Raw genomic sequence first — 13847 nt, 5'->3', positions numbered from 1 at the left:
AAACAAACTACAATTACTGTGTGTCTGTTATAAAGTATCTAAGTTCCCAGCTTATTATCTCATGCAAACGTCACGCTCAACGATGCAGAAAAAAAGCACAACAAACTCCTATTAATTTGAGTGTCACCCTTCTCTTCAACATCTACCATGTGACGATCACTGCAGAGTCACATGACTGCCGTTACGTCAGAGGGTACGTTAGAAGGATTGGATGTAGCCACTACACAGGAAATCTGGAAATTGTGCTGCCCCCTATCTGCTTTATGACCTAGTGACGTCAGGCAGCATGGAGGCGGGGATCAGACCAAAAAGTGCGGGGTGGAATGTCAGGCTGGGTAAGAGTGTCTTTATTACCTCACTCCTCTGTTTATTAACTCATTCCTTCCGTAAACAAACCTAGGCGAGATTGGTGTTAAAGAGCAATGGATCTGAAAAGCAGCTGTATATCATTATACTACTTATTGATGTTTATGTTATACGTCAGCTGAGCTTAATGACAGCTTTATACACTGCATCGTTTTTGTCTCACAAAGTGTAAAAGAAGTGTTACTAATGATTTTATTTTTTTTATTATATGTTAGCGATCTCGCTCTGGCATGGTATGTGCTGACAACTCATCTCTTTTCTTATATATCGTTGATATAGTGTGTGTGTGTGTATATATATATATATATATATATATATATATATATATATATATATATATATATATATATATATATATATATATATATATATACAGTAGGACCCAGGTTTAAACTGATAGAAACTTAGGGTGTTATCCTTATCCAAGCTATTACTTAAAGGGACATAATAATCGAAATTGAAATGCAAATGATGTGCTTCAAGTTTGAATAGGATCACATTTGCAGCACTCTTTTTTATTAGAAAAAAAGTGCTTTTAGTAAAAGCAATAGCTGTGATAGCTTTACTGTGTGTGGACACAGTGTTTGTATACATACTGGGGTATCCATGCTATGCACACTGGTGCTCCTCAAGAACTTCATTGAAACAGTAATATATTTTATTAGAAGCTTTTTTTGTCACTGCAAGTGTATTTCAAACATGCTTCTAACCAAGGGATGTACTAAAAGGAATGACTTCTCATTAAAGTATATGGCATTCCATTTTGTCATTCACCCTTGTCATTCCCTTTAGTACGTCCTCTAATCAATACTGAAATTCACTCATGTATAGTTTTTAATTTTCACCATTTTGTCCCTTGACCACCATGTTATGTTTATTCACAAAATAAAAAAAAAATTCTATTCAAGATTTGCTATTTTAATATCTAAGCTTCCAAAGTTCGAGATATATTGATATAATCTGTGCTGCATCAATAAAGTTTTGAGCAAAATGGGGCTGTGTTTGAGTTATTGCAACCTTTTTTTTTAACTAATTCAATTGCGTTATGGTCTAGACACTTAGTTTTTTTTAAATATGGCTAATGCATAGCTCTGGGTACTGGGAAACAAACTACGCAAGTATAATAATCAAATTAGGGGGCTTATACGGCTCTTAAAAGTGTATTTATTTACACTTGGTAAAACCAAGATTTTTTTTTTTTAACTTTGATAAAAACATTTTGGAACCAATAAAAGGAAGGGCAGGCGGACAATGTTCCCAGGCAGGGAACCAGTACTTCCATGTTTGCAACTAGTGATGCAGCATGTGTTGGTGGAAGTTACCTTGCGTACGTCACAACTGTCCTGCATGTTTGTCAGAGATTTGGAGGTATAACCTGCTTCCCCCCCTCTGTGTCTTGGATTTAAGGAAATGACTGGAACCCATCAACCTTGACACTCCTTTACCCGTAACAGCTCCCCTCTGTGCGTAACTACTGTGTACCTCCTACATGTGTGTTCGCCCACAAAATACAGATTGACTATTGCCCTCAAGATATTAACCTCCCATGTCCCAGACATCATCCTTCAAATGCAATTTATTTTGCACTCAGGGTGTCAGATAGTATTCTCACCAACATTTAATTCAACTATCAGGGTGATCGGGTGCAGGTGTATAATAGTATATGTAGATAAGGAGCTTTATTCGGTAAATTTAATGATAAAAATGAATTTGGGATTAGGCTATCAATCACCCAAGATTGAATGGGATATAGTGCAATTGAATGTGTGAAACCCCTCCCCCAACATCAGAAGCAACACTTTTATTGCCATTTTAATTAACTATTTAATTAATATTTTGAGACCACCCACCCACTGTTACTGTAATATAAAATACTTTAAGGGACAATAAACACTTTCAGATGGTAATATAAAATGATAAAGCATGTATATATATATATATATATATATATATATATACATACATACCTGCAATATACTTTCATTATGTATTTTGTGCCCTTTTCCTGTAATTTCATACAGAAATTGTGAGCTTTTCTGTTCCTGTTAGAAATGGAAGTGCTGAACATTGTTATATTTCAAACAGCCATTGGCTACAGACTCTGGTGACCTATTTATAACTGTCCCTAATTGGTCACAGCAGAGAAAGTAACCTAAGTTACAACATTGCAGCTCCCATTGCTTTATAGACATTAAAACTTTACACTTGTTTTGTCAATATTTAAACAGCTAATCAAACGTAAAAAAAATACATCTACATGTTATTCTCAGACTAAACTTTTCTTTGAATGCATCATTCTATCTATCATTTATTTCATGATTAATGTCCCTTTAAAGTTATGGTAAAACCTAGAGTTTTTGAAACACTAGGATTTACCAGTGCTTCAAATAAAGGGGACTTTCAGTCATGAAGTATAAAAAAAACATCATGCTGAAAGTTACTTTATTTGTAGCTAATTTATGGCAAAACTCCTTTTTGTCAGTAATGTCCTGTTAGCCAATAGTGTGCTAGCCATACAGCATAATGCCGATTGGCCCCCACAGCTACTGGCCAAGAGGTGAAAACGTCACCTCATTGAATAAATAGATTTTTGCTGAGGGCGGCCGGAGGTTCTCAGCTCAGCATAAACTCGCTGCAAATAAATGTACTTTCAACATAAAGTTTTTTTTTATACTTCATGACTGAAAGTCCTCTTTATTTGTAGTACTGGTAAATCCTAGTGTTTCAAAAAATGCTAGATTTTACCATCACTTTAAAGGGGGGGGGGGGGGCATGTCTGGGCGGCTGACATGGCTGGCAGCAATATTGAGGTCTGTCTAAAGCTTCTAAATCTGTTGCTTAGTGGTCTCATCATAAGATATCAAGCTTTAATCTTATCATAGTTTATTTCAATTATCTTCTCTGCTCATCTGGGTATTACTATTTTGTGATTTAAACAAGTTCCTCCATCTGGACTGTTGAGGCCTGCTTCGACACGATGGTGGATGGGCCTGCAACCCTTGAGACATATCTATTGATAGTCTAGTTCCTATAGGTTCCCATTTAGGATGAATAACCAATAAAGCATATAGTGAATGTACAGATTGAGATATATATATATAATAATGGAAATCCAGCCTCCCTGTGTAATAGTTTAGCAGTTCTATCTCCCCCTCGCGGAGTATTTCTGATGAATTCAATAACTTGCCATCTAAAAGTTTTGACCACTTTATGATGTACTGTTATAAAGTGATGGACCAGATCAGAGACATCTATATCTTTTTCGATATTGTTCAGGTGTTCTCTGATCCGGAACCTTACCTCACGGGTCGTACACCCCACATATTGTTTGTTACACTCAGTGCACTCTGCTACATATATAACATATGTGGTTCTACAGTTTGTGCAATTAGAGAGAAGAAACACCCTTTGTGTGACCCTGGACTGAAAACGATTGGTCACATATGTGTGGCTACAAGCAATACAGGCTGTGAAATGGCATTTAAAATGACCTTTTACTGAAAGCCAGCTACTCCCACTCGTTTGTGGTTTCTTAAGCACGCTGGGGGCTAAGATGTTACCAATGGTTCAACCTCTTTTAGGGACAAAATTGCAGCCCTCCTCCACAATGTTTTTGAGACTCTGATCACCCATAAGCACTGCAAAGTGTTTCTCTATAATACCACAAATTTCACTGAATTGTGGGCTGAAGGTAGTAGTGAAAGTGGGTCTGTTTAAATTAAAAGACTCATTCTGACTTATATCCTTCTTTAGGAGCATACTGGACCGCTCCATTCTATTAACCTCTACATATGCCCGCTTTACAGTTTTAGGGTGATAGCCTCTTTCCAACAGTTGTGCCTTAAGGGTAATAGCTTCCTTTTGGAAGTCAGAGTCACGGGAGCAATTCCTCTTTAATCTAATCATTTGCCCTTTTGCCACTCCAAACCCAGTATGTCTCGGATGACTGGATTTGGCGTGCAAAATGGTATTCGATGTGATGGGCTTCCTATATAAAGTCGTTATTATCTTCTGGTTGATGATATCACCAGTAAGAATAACGTCCAAATAAGGAACTGACACCTTCTCCCAAGTAAATGTAAATTGCAAGTTCACTGTGTTCTTATTTAAATACTCGTGAAATTGCACTGCTTCTTCCTCAGACCCAGTCCACACGAAAAGCAAGTCGTCTATATACCGCTTGTAAGACTTAATCTTGCTTCTCTGTGTGTTCAATTCTCCAAAGACGTGGGACCTCTCCCACCAGCCCATGAATAAGTTCGCATGGGCTGGGGCAAATTTAGCACCCATCGCGGTCCCACGCCTCTGGAGAAAGAAATGATCTTCAAATTTGAAATAATTATGACTCAAGAGAAATTGAAGTACTCTCAATATGTAAGCCTTCAAGTTCTCATCATAATTATTGTACCTGTCTAGTGAAAACCTAATAGATTCTAGACCAAATTCGTGAGGTATACACGAATAGAGGCCCACCACATCCACCGTAATCCATGAACAGTTAGCTTCCCAATTGACTCGATCAAGGCTGTTCAACAGATGGGTGGTATCTCTCAGGTAGGAGGGCAACTGCATCACCAGAGGTTGCAGGAGGGACTCAACCAAGGAAGAAATCCTCTCGAATAAAGACCCAATGCCTGAAACAATAGGCCTCCCTCTCACCTCCTCCAAGGTTTTGTGCACCTTGGGGAGGTGATGAAAAATAGGGATGGATGGTGTCTTAACGTGTCCATCTGGACTGTTGAGGCCTGCTTCGACACGATGGTGGATGGGCCTGCAACCCTTGAGACATATCTATTGATAGTCTAGTTCCTATAGGTTCCCATTTAGGATGAATAACCAATAAAGCATATAGTGAATGTACAGATTGAGATATATATATATATATATATATATAATTTTTTTTTTTTTTTTTACATATGAGCTCTAGGCTATATGATTGCCTCATGCAGGAGACTTTTGTCTATTATCATGTGTTTCTGTATTAGTTGTGAGTACTAAGCTTTAATTGTAAATCATATAAGTTTGTATTTAGCTATCTGGTAATCCCCAGGGATATATGTATACTCAAAGCAGTTTGTCATTTTGTTTGGGCTCTAGTCAGTATAGCATAGCAATATGTGATATATACAAATCAGACCACACTGTTTCTTTATTTTTTTCTTTATTTTGTATATCTTATATATTCTTTGAGTCCTTAACTTGTCCTTGGTGCTCTAGTTCAGTGGTCCCAAACATTTTCCAGCTATTGCCCCCTTGGTTCCATAATCTCATCATCAACGCGCCCCCCCCCCCTAGCTTACCTGTAAAAATATTAAACATTTATTCAAATTTTAAATACTTTTTTTTTAATTTTTTTTAGAGTAATTAAAATTGTATTATCAGAGGTCTGACGTCTAGTTAATTTTTTGAGCACTAATTGCTACTGCAAGCTTGGGGTAGCAATAACCAGCCACTTGTAATGGCTGGCTATTTATCAGGCCAATAAACTGGCTAATTTGCCCGTTTGTGGGTGTACGATAAATTAGCGCTCCACTTGTAATCTAGCCCTTAGTATTTACTTTAGTATTAAAAAAAAAAAAAGTTTCATGTGATAGATGAGTTTGAAAAGTGATCAAGGTGTCAAACTGGATTTATCAACACACAAAAACCATCTTTACAGCAATTTTGGAGAGGGTTACTGCACAAAACCCAAAGTACTTATCAATTCACTCCAAGAGTGCAGTCTTCTGTATGACTCTTTATTGAAACATAGGGTCTACAGAAATAGGCGACATTTCATGCACTCAACTCTAATCATGCCATAATTTACACACAATCTCCAATATATAACTATATAATATTCAATAGAGTAGAAAGTACCAGACCATATATCACCTTCCAAAAGGTTGCCTAAAATAAAATGTGCCACCTAGTAGCCACTTCCAGTATATACCCTCAATATTATTTAAAGAATGTGAATTCTATACAGTACATAGTATATACACAAAGGTATTTAATCACAAAAAGACGGTCAAATCCTCTATGTTCACACCTTTTAGGATACAATGCTTCCAGATAGGAAACCCTGCAAGTTTTTTTTGTTTGTTTTAAAAGTTGTTCCCAGTCTCTAATCTAAAATTAGAGATCTGTATATGGTCAAATACAAAGCAAGAAAGATGTTTTGCTTCGGACATCTAGACTAAAGCACAACTAACAATGAACATTGAGTTTGAAAAGACCCACTAGCATTAACCTTCCACTCCTTACCTACTTGTGCCCCTATGGTAAACCAAATGCCCCTCTTCCATTTCTCATGCCTATTAGTGCCCCCTCAATAATCCAACTGCCCCCCAGGGGGCAGTACTGCCCACTTTGGGAACCACTGCTCTAGTTGTATAAACCAGTAGTTTGTTACCATGTAATGATCCATGAGTAGTCCTTTTCCCCTTAAAATTGCCTTCTATCACTTTTGTATTTGTGAATGCAGTGTTCTCCCCAGGGCCTTTTTAATAGGTGCACCACCCGGCTGATTTTACTAACCACCGGCTAAATTTTCACCAAAAAGAAGCTAAAATTAGCAAATATTTATATTTTTCAATGTTTATTGCTCAAACTATCATTAAATAAATGTATGATGAAATATGACAATTAATTTGTGCTTTGGATAGCAGAAAAAGTTATATTATAAAGTATTACACTGCCCCCATCTGACTAGTTTATAATGCCAACAGGTTGGCAACATTTTCTGTGGAGAAGACTGTCATGGTCCGAGAGTGGTCTCTAATTATAAGGTATATATATATATATATATTTATCACAGAGTCAAAATTGATTTCTCAAAAATAATGTCAATGTGAACCCTGGGGTACAAGAGTGGCCTCTTAAGTGATTCAGACAGAACAATTAATTTTAAACTGCTTTCCAGGTAACTTCTATTATTTAATTTGCTTTGTTCTCTTAAAGGGATATGAGACCCCCAAAAAATTGTTATGATTCAGACAGAGCATGCAATTTTAAACAACTTCCTAATTTACTCCTATTATCAATTTTTCTTGCTTACATTACTGCTTTTCAAATAAAGATACTAAGAGAACGATAAAAATTGACAATAGGAGTAAATTAGGAAGTTGCTTAAAATGTCATGCTCTATCTGAATTATTAAAGAAAAAAAAATAGGTTTCATATCCCTTTAACCCCTTAACGACTGAGGACGTGCAGGGTACGTCCTCAGAAAAAAGGCAGTTAACGCCTGAGAACGTACCCTGCACGTCCTCAGTGTGGAAAGCAGCTGGAAGCGATCCTGCTCGCTTCCAGATGCTTTCCGGTTATTGCAGTGATGCCTCGATATGGAGGCATCCTGCAATAACCTTTGTAAGCCATCCGGTGCATAGAGAGCCACTCTGTGGCCCTCTCTGCACCGGAGATCGGTGGCTTACTGCGTTGGTGGGTGGGAGCCGGACCGAAGGCGGGTGGCGGCCATCGATGGCCCTGGTTGTGTGAAGGGGGGTGGGATCGTGGGCGGCTGGGGGCACGCGCGCGTGCACGGGAGGGTGGGGGCGGGCGCGTGCACGGGAAGGGAGCGGGTGGGAACCGCTACACTACAGAAAATGCTGAAATAAAAAATGGAAAAAAAAATATAAATAATGTAAAAAAAAAAACGATCAGCAAGGTGGTGGGGGTTTGTCTGTGTATGGGGGGGGGAAAGCTACAAAGCTACACTACAGAAAAAACAAAAAAACAAAAAAAAAGCACTTTTTATTGCAAACTGGGTACGGGCAGACAGCTGCCAGTACCCAAGATGGCCCCCAATAAGGCAGAGGGGAGGGTTAGAGAGCGGTTTTGGGGGGGATCAGGGAGGTTGGGGGCTAAGGGGGGATCCTACACAGTAGCATATGTAAATATGCTAAAAAAAATGTATTTATTTTTTTAAAACCCTTTTATTTTAGTACTGGCAGACTTTCTGCCAGTACTTAAGATGGCGGGGACAATTGTGGGGTGGGGGAGGGAAGGGAGCTGTTTGGGAGGGATCAGGGGGTGGGATGTGTCAGATGGGAGGCTGATCTCTACACTAAAGCTAAAATTAACCCTGCAAGCTCCCTACAAACTCCCTAATTAACCCCTTCACTGCTAGCCATAATACACGTGTGAGGCGCAGCAGGATTTAGCGGCCTTCTAATTACCAGAAAGCAACGCCAAAGTCATATATGTCTGCTATTTCTGAACAAAGGGGATCCCAGACAAGCATTTACAACCATTTGTGCCATAATTGCACAAGCTGTTTGTAAATGATTTCAGTGAGAAACCTAAAATTGTGAAAAAATTTCAGTTTTTTTTAATTTGATCGCATTTGGCGGTGAAATGGTGGCATGAAATATACCAAAATGTGCCTAGATCAATACTTGGGGTTGTCTACTACACTACACTAAAGCTAAAATTAACCATACAAGCTCCCTAATTAACCCCTTAACTGCTGGGCATAATACACTTGTGGTGCGCAGTGGCATTTAGCGGCCTTCTAATTACCAAAAAGCAACGCCAAAGCCATATATGTCTGCTATTCCTGAACAAAGGGGATCCCAGAGAAGAATTTACAACCATTTATGCCATAATTGCACAAGTTGTTTGTAAATAATTTCAGTGAGAAACCGAAAGTTTGTGAAAAAGTGAACGATTTTTTGTATTTGATCGCATTTGGCGGTGAAATGGTGGTATGAAATATACCAAAATGGGCCTAGATCAATACTTTGGGATGTCTTCTAAAAATATATATACATGACAAGGGATATTCAGGGATTCCTGAAAGATATTAGTGTTCTAATGTAACTAGCGCTAATTTTGGAAAAAAATGGTTTGGAAATAGCAAAGTGCTACTTGTATTTATGGCCCTATAACTTGCAAAAAAAGCAAAGAACATGTAAACATTGGGTATTTCTAAACTCAGGACAAAATTTAGAAACTATTTAGCATGGGTGTTTTTTGGTGGTTGTAGATATGTAACAGATTTTGGGGCTCAAAGTTAGAAAAAGTGTGTTTTTTTTCCATTTTTCCTCATATTTTATCATTTTTTTTATATTAAATTATAAGATATGATGAAAATAATGGTATCTTTAGAAAGTCCATTTAATGGCGAGAAAAACGGTATATAATATGTGTGGGTACAGTAAATGAGTAAGAAGAAAATTACAGCTAAACACAAACACCGCAAAAATGTAAAAATAGCCTTGGTCCCAAACAGACAGAAAATGGAAAAGTGCTGTGGTCATTAAGGGGTTAATATCGTTGGCTGCAAAACATACCTAGGTAGGCTCAGGAGCAGCAATGCTCTATTAGGAGCTAGCTGGTTATTGGTAGTGCCACAAATATTTCTCTTGTCATTGGCTTACCCATTGTGTTCGGCTAGCTCCCAGTAGTACATTGCTGCTCCTTCAACTAAGGATACCAAAAGAATTAAGCAAATTTGATAACAGAAGTAAATTGGAATGCTGTTTAAACTGTTTGCTCTGTCTGAATCATTTTAATTCAAATTTGGTGTTTCATGTCCCTTTAATGGGGAATAAAGACAAACCAGTAAAAAATAAAATGTGCAAAATTATACAGAACATTGCAAATCATTAAAAATATATAGTAAGCTTTTAAAAAAAAAGTATTTTACTAAATAATTGTCATAAACCTACATACAAGCCAGTGTATTAGAGACATGCATGTTGCATCCATACCCAGAAGAGACACATATGATCTAGTTTTAGAGAAAATAAATACTCTTTGTATTTGACTATGTGGAGAAGTAATTAACCAACTCCAATATCCACACACTGCTAAAGTTATCCCCTCTGTCAACTAACCCCTTAACTGTTTTAATAGCATTTAAGAAATATTGTCCATTAACCAGTAAAACCACAATACCATTTAATTCATCTATCTAAAAGCAACCCACCCAAAATTAATACTTTGCTATTCCTTCACTGCAACAGCCTTTATAAACTCCCCCACAGCAACCAGTTTCTCCAGCACAAATAAACACATTATTTATTACCAGAATTATAGCACCTGTGGGTGCCATACCCATCCCACATAAAGCTGTGCACCCATATTCAAAAGGGCACTTCAGCTAAAAGGTTTGCGCGTCTAAATCAGTGTTTCCCAACTCCAGTCCACAGGACCCTTAACAGGCCACATATTTATTATATCTTAACCCCTTAAGGACCAAGGATGTGCTATGTACGTCCTCAAAAAAACAACAGTTAAGGACCAAGGACGTACATAGCATGTAAAATGAGCGCTGGAAGTGATCGTGATCGCTTCCAGCTGCTCTCAGGTTTTTGCAGCGATGCCTTGATATTGAGGCATCGTGCAATACCCTTTAGGCAGTAACCGATGTAGAGGGCCATTCTGTGGCCCTCTTTGCATCGGCCAGCAATGGTGCCGATCGTTGGTGTGATGGGAGGACTTGGAGGGAGGTGGGTGGACGGCCCATCGCTGGAGAAGGCAGGAAGCGGGGTGGGAGCGGGTTGGACCGCTGTGCCACGCTACAACACCGGCAGTGAGTGAGGAGGAGGGGGATCCTATGTGGGATACGTGCTTGGAAAGGGATCTGGGAGTTATTTTATTTAAAAAAACAAACAAAAAAAACTTAATTTAGAGCAAACTGGCTACTGGCAGACAGCTGCCAGTACCTAAGATGGTGGCAAATAGGTTAGGGAGGTTGGGTGGTAAGAGGGGATTCTATACTGCAGAAAATATATAATAAAAAAAAACACAAAAAAAACCCTTATTTTTATACAGACAGACTTTCTGCCAGTACTTAAGATCGGGGTGACCCTTGGGGGGGAGAGCTGTTTGAGAGGGGTCAGGGAAGGATCAGGGGGTGGGATGTGTCAGGTGGGAGACTGATCTCTACACTAAAGCTAAAATTAACCCTACAAGCTACCTAATTAACCCCTTCACTGCTGGGCATAATATAAGTGTGGGGCGAGAGTACATATACAGCGCAATCGCTGCAACCCGCGCCGCCCGTAATTTCACCTCTCACATCTGGGTATTACATATACCCCGCCGGCAGCTCATAAAGTGCTGTAAGTCTGATAAACTAGTGATGTCCAGAAATGAGCGTAAATTCAAATTTCTGGAGTCGCCAGTGACTTACGGCACTTTAGAAACTGCCGGCGCCTAAGAAAAGTAAAGAAAATATCAAATCTCCCGTAATAGTCTAACACGCCTCCCAAAAATAAGCCCGACACGTAAAAACCCCTATATCCGCAATCCCCCCTCTCACTACTAATAATAAATGTATTAACCCCTAAACCGACAACCCCCCACAACGCAATAAGCCTAATTAAACTATTAACCCCTATATCCGCAATCAAACCCATACCGCAAGTAATAACTAAATTATTAACCTCTAAATCCGCCAACCCCAACATCGCAAACTACCTATTAAAACTATTAACCCCTAATCCGCCATTAACCCACAATGCAATAAACCTATTAAAACTATTAACCCCTAAACCGCCAAAGCCCACAACGCAATAAACCTATTAAAACTATTAACCCCTTAACCGCCAAAACCCTCAACGCAATAAACCTAACCATCCTAACCTAACACCCCCTAAATGAACCCACTTTACCTAATTTACAAAATACTAAAGTAACTATTAAATTAAAAAAACCGAACACTACTTTATAAATACAAATAAACTAAGTATAAATTAAAGGGACAGTCTAATTCTGGAGTAGACTGTCCCTTTAAGCTACAATTACAGAAAATAAAAAAAATCTAAGATTACATAAAATAAAAAAGAAAATTACCAAATTTTTAAAAATTATACCTAATCCCTATGAAAATAAAAAAGCCCCCCCCAAATAAAAACACCCCCTACTCTAATAAACTACCAGTAGCCCTTAAAAGGGCCTTTTGCAGGGCATTACCCCAAGATAATCAGCTCTTTTACAGCAAAATACATTAAGCCCCCCCAACAGTAAAACCCCCCCAACCCACCAAACCCCTCAAAATAAAATAACCTAACACTAAAAACCCTAAACTACCCATTACCCTGAAAAGGGCATTTGTTGGGCATTGCCCTTAAAGGGACAGTCTAGTCAAAATTAAACTTTCATTATTCAGATAGGGCATGCAATTTTAAACAACTTTCCAATTTACTTTTATCATCAAATTTGCTTTGTTCCCTTGGTGGTATTTTTGAAAAGCTAAACCTAGCTAGGCTCAAACTGATTTCTAAACAGTTGAAAACCGTCTCCTAGCTCAGAGCATTTTGAAAGTTTTTCACAGTTAGACTGTGCTAGTTCACATGTGTCATATAGATAACATTGTGCTCACTCCCGTGAAGTTATTTAGGAGTCTTCACTGATTGACTACACTGCATGTCTGTCAAAGGCACTTAGATATGGAGGCTGTCTGCAAAGGATTAGATATAAGGTAATCACAGAGGTAAAAAGTATATTAATATAACTGTGTTGGTTACGCAAAAACGGGGAATTGGTAATAAAGGGATTATCTATCTTTTTAAATAAGAAAAAAATTTGGTGTAGACTGTCCCTTTAAAAGGGCATTTAGCTCTTTTATTGCCCACCCTATCTAAATAAAATTTAAAAAAAACAAAAAAAAATTAAAAAACCCTAAGTCTAAGCCTAGGTTGCTACTCACGTTCCTGAAGTCCGGCGGAGAAGGTCCTGTTCCAGGTGGTGAAGTCTTCTTCCAAGCAGCGACCTCTTCTTCCTGGAACATCCTGAGCGGAGCTGAAGACTGAAGACCGCGGAGCTGAAGACCGGTGACCCTGCAACTGAAGACCGGCGACCGCGGAGCAATGGAGCGTGGAGGATCCTCTTCGTACGATCTTTGCCATACACTGGATAGAGAATTCAAGGGACGTGATTAAAAATGGCGTCCCTTGAATTCCTATTGGCTGATTTGATTCTTCAAATTCAAATCAGCCAATAGGATGAAAGCTACTCAAATCCTATGGGCTGTTCAAATCAGCCAATAGGATAAGAGCTACTGAAATTCTATTGGCTGATTCGAATAGCCAATAGAATTTCAGTAGCTTTCATCCTATTGGCTGATTTGAATTTGAAGAATCAAATCAGCCAATAGGAATTCAAGGGACGCCATTTTTAATTGTGTCCCTTGAATTCTCTATCCAGTGTGCGGCGAAGATCGTACAAAGAGGATCCTCCACGCTCCATGGTCGCCAGTCTTCAGTTCCAGGGTCGCCGGTCTTCATCTCTGCGGTCTTCAGTCTTCATCTCTGCGGTCTTCAGTCTTCATCTCTGCGGTCTTCAGCTCCGCTCCGTGAAGGATGTTCCAGGAAGAAGAAAGAAGAGGTCGCCGCTTGGAAGAAGACTTCACTGCCTGGAACAGGACCTTCTCCGCCGGACTTCGGGAACAGTGAGTAGCAACCTGGGGCTTAGACTAAGGTTTTTTTTTGGGGGGGTTATTTTATTTAGATAGGGTGGGCAGTAAAAGAGCTAAATGCCCTTTTAAGGGC

The 13847-nt window shown here is 38.9% G+C and overlaps 1 protein-coding gene across 1 annotated transcript in view; it reads left to right on the top strand.

The window, feature by feature from the left end:
• The first annotated feature begins 217 nt into the window (after positions 1 to 217).
• LOC128649620 (gastrula zinc finger protein XlCGF57.1) overlaps positions 218 to 13847 on the top strand; it is a 119758-nt gene continuing 106128 nt past the window's right edge. Inside the window, exon 1 of the mRNA XM_053702983.1 lies at positions 218 to 335. The gene's annotated coding sequence lies outside the window, so the exon portion shown is untranslated. The remainder of the gene's footprint in view (positions 336 to 13847) is intronic.

The sequence above is a fragment of the Bombina bombina genome, chromosome 2 (assembly GCF_027579735.1).
Source record: "Bombina bombina isolate aBomBom1 chromosome 2, aBomBom1.pri, whole genome shotgun sequence".
NCBI classification, from domain to species: domain Eukaryota; kingdom Metazoa; phylum Chordata; class Amphibia; order Anura; family Bombinatoridae; genus Bombina; species Bombina bombina.
This window is presented reverse-complemented; position numbering and strand designations above follow the sequence as displayed.